Raw genomic sequence first — 3,792 nt, forward strand, 5'->3', positions numbered from 1 at the left:
GTTCCATCCTTTAAGTTGCCCAAGCCCTGAATCTTAATGTTAACCTTGATTTCTCTCTTTTATGTCATAGCTGGTATGAAGGCCAATCATGTTCAGACCCAGGCGGAGGTTCCTGCTGACCCAGGCTCTCACCAGCACATCGTCCTTTACTGTCCTCCTGAGGGTGTCTGGAGCTTCAGTGCTGTGTGCTCTTGGCCTCCACGCCGGGGCACGTGCTGTCCAGGGCTTCTAGTGGACTCTCCAAGGCACTGATGTAGAATCTTCCCCATTCAGTGCACCAAGAGTAGCCTCACGCAGTGTGGGCTGACATGAAGAGCTGCCAGATCTAACAGGTAAAAATCACGAGGCACTGCCAGCTGGATGGGGTCAGAGAGTCCTCTCTCCATTACGATTCCGATGAGAAGGGAAGATTCCATAGGCCCTAAACATTGCAGCATGACCCGCATGTGCCACCCATGAGCTGCAGTGCATGGTCAGGTGGAAGTTATTTGACTTCAGGAGAGGACAGTGTTCTCTTCAGGCCTTTTCCTCAGTGGCTGGATCTGCATCCCTCTCCTCTCTCTTCCCCTCTCACCCCCCAGTCTCCGTCCCCATTTCTCTCTCTGCTTCCACCTTGCTGTTCCCTTTCACCTGCTTTCACCTCTTCAAGTTTCATGGTTCCCCCCTCCCTGTCCACCCACATTTCCCAGGCTAAGTCCCCTGAGCTCTCCTGGGTGGGGAGATCTGTCTGGTTTTAGGCGGTGCCCTCTAGATGTGTCCAGGATAGGGAAACATGACTCCACTGCCAGTATAATGGTTTCAGAGGGTGGCCTCTTTTGAAGGCCTTTCACATCTCCCATTCTGGAATTGTGTAGGACTTAAAATTGATGGGCCACAGTGGAATTCTTGGTTCCTTAGGATCTTGTGGTGGTTGCCTTCTTTCACTGAGCATTCACAGGGCGGCTATTAGGTGCCAGGCCCTGCTCTGGGGTAGGGGGACCACAATGAGTAAATGTCAGGTCACTGCCCCGTGGAACCCACCACTGCAGGCATCAAAAGGGGGAGAAAGAAAGCGGCGTGGCCTGTTTGTGTCCTCATATGGTCACCTGCCAGGTCCTGGAGGAGTGGGAGCCACTGCAAGGAGAGAAACCCAGTGAGAAAGGCAAAGGGATGATGTCAGACCCAGGGGCTAAGACCCCCACCTGCAGCTGGTTAGCTTCTGGAGTGGACAAGGAGCAGCAGGGAAGGTCGTGGCCTGGTGTTCTAGGGTTCACCGTCCCATCTCATTCCTGTGGGTGCCAAAATTGTCCAAAGGGAAGACTCAGTGTCTCTAACAACAGCAGGCCAGAGACAGACGGTGTTTCAGAGAAGCAGGAAGGATTGTTCGCCATGGAAACAGTATATGGTTTTATAGTAGTGCGTCTCTGTCTCTTAACTAGTTAGCGTGTTCCTGTTAATGGAAAATATTGGTGGTGTAAGTTCCCCTGGATCTTCTCATCTTCATGTAAGTTTGTCTGCTCCCCCATCCCTCCCTTCTTTCCTTCTTTTCCTTCTTTCCTGAGTTTTCTGATCATGGTCATGTGAGGCTAAAATCCAGGAATGACCTGGGTATGCTTTTTCTCTAGTGTTCAAGCTTTTATTCCAAGTTCACTGCAGATATTGGAAAAAGTTTCTATTCTTGTTTGTGGGGGACTGAGGGCCCTTTTTCTGTGCTGGCTGTCAGCCAGGAGACACTCTGACTTCAGAGGCCACCCGCTTTCCTCCTTACCTGACTTTTCCCTCTTTCAGCCAATCACAACTCATGGAGTCCTTCTCAAGCTCCTTCCTTCTCTGATTTCATCTTCTCCAACCAGCCACAGAAAGCTCTGTCACCTACAGAGTGAGGCAATTCGATCCAGTTCATGCAGGTAACCTCACCATCTTCAAGTCATGTATCTGTCATATAACATAATCACAGGACTGGTGTCTCATCACCTTAATAAGCTTCAGAGACAAGGGTATGGCATGTTTGGGGACCATTTCAGAAATTCCGTCTACCACAGTTGGACACTCACATTCCCCCATCTGCAAAATGCATTTATCCACTCCTCTAAAGTTTCCAAATTTCATGTTATTAAAGCATTATTTTAACATGGAAAATGTCACATAGTCCACATCAGTTCCAAAGTATAAAATCTCATCTAAAACATCCACACTAGGTGTGGATGAGGCTTCTATGTGTGTCCATTAAGTACAGATCCTTGACATAATTTCCTTACCTCTGTCGACCTGTGAAACTGAACAAACTGCTTATCTCCTCCTAATGAGGAATGGCGGGACAGACACAGAATAAGAATTACAGTGATTCTAGTTCAAAAAGAAGGAACATGGAAGGGAGAAAGAAGTCACCGACCCAAAATAGTATGGAAGTGGAGCTGGGCAAAATCCAGCAGGAGGTTCTTAAGTAGGACCCACAGCCTGGGACTGAGCCTCCATCCTGTGGGACTTTGCCTCTGGGACATCTGCTCTGCATTTCTTGAAAGCGTTATTATTTATCTTATTTTTTTCCCCACTCCTTTGGTTCTTCTCCTTTCTCCTCATGGCAGCATCCTCTGCATAATCCTTGGTCAGTCATCCCCAGCAGAATTGGTCAGATATTGCCCATGTCACAGTCCTGACCATCTCCACGAGGGGCTGTCCTTGTGAGCCTGTGTTCCTCTGAGATTGTCTTCACAGACCTGACCTCTCTCAGTCATGATTGCTTTCAGCTGACCTGGCTGGGTTAGGAGAAAACCTGAGAGTATGGAGTCCCAGAACCATTCTCTGCCCTCTCTATCTCCAGGAGAGGAAAAAAATAACAGGGATCTTCATGGAGAAATAACCCACGTGAGGGCCTGGACTCTCCAGCAGTTACAGCAGAGGAAACTCCCTGAGGAGCATGGAGGAGCTGAATGCCCAGACTGGGAAAGCAGGGTTGTGTTAAGCACTATTTAATCCTCACGTGCTCCCTGCCCCAATCTACAAGCCCGCGAATAACAACAGACTGAGAATAGGTAATAGGACTATAGAACCATGATAAAGAATTGTCCAAGGAAAGGCCCTTTTACTCTGTTTGCAAGGTGAAATTGCTGTATTGGATCCAAAGTTTTCTGAAAGGCAGCAGTGAGTTTCTGGAGGGTGAGTTGCCTACTTTGCACAGGGAGGGTGAGGCCAAAGCTTATGTGGTGTATCTGCTGCCACCAAGTGGTGAGGGAGCCTGGGAGAGTCTTAGTCTTTCTGGACTTGAGTTTTCTCATCAGTAAAGTAGGGGCTTATTGTACCTCTCTGAGGTCCCTTCCTGCTCAGTTTTCTCTGAGTCCTTGAGGGACTAAGATGGTTTTTAACACTTCCTGGACCTGTAACCTGCCTCTGACCTCTCTGGGTCTGACTCCTGACTCTCGCCCCTGTGTTTCTCCTGCAGAGCATGAGCTGAGTCCACACCCTGGAAGCCAAGAACCGAGGGATCAGATGGAAGAAAGAAAGTCAGCAGGTTTTGGAAAAGAGAATAAACTGCAAAGGACAAGTCAATGGTAGAACAGGTGAGAAACAAAGAAGGGGAGAATAAGGATAAACTGGGCCAGAAGCCTCAGGGGAAATGGGCAATGGGCCTATGATCATTCAACCACTCGAGGAGCAGCGCAAGCTGAGCAGTGGGGACCGAGAGAGAAACTTACTCCACAGGAGTCTCCTGACCCTGGCCAGGGAGAGCCAAAGGGTGGATCAGAGCTGGTTTATAGTGAGGGGCAGCACCAACTCCAAGAGGGGGAGGATGCGACCGTGAGCCCCACCCCAGAC

At 49.2% G+C, this 3,792-nt stretch overlaps 1 protein-coding gene across 2 annotated transcripts in view; it reads left to right on the forward strand.

The window, feature by feature from the left end:
• The window catches only part of LOC108296525, a 24,686-nt gene continuing 20,894 nt past the window's right edge, over positions 1–3,792 (forward strand). For both annotated transcript variants that reach the window (XM_017519010.2, XM_037735074.1), the window contains exons 1-2: positions 1–332; positions 3,419–3,536. The gene's annotated coding sequence lies outside the window, so the exon portion shown is untranslated. The remainder of the gene's footprint in view (positions 333–3,418; positions 3,537–3,792) is intronic.

This window comes from Cebus imitator, unplaced genomic scaffold (assembly GCF_001604975.1).
Source record: "Cebus imitator isolate Cc_AM_T3 unplaced genomic scaffold, Cebus_imitator-1.0 Scaffold721, whole genome shotgun sequence".
In the NCBI taxonomy this organism is placed as follows: Eukaryota; Metazoa; Chordata; class Mammalia; order Primates; family Cebidae; genus Cebus; species Cebus imitator.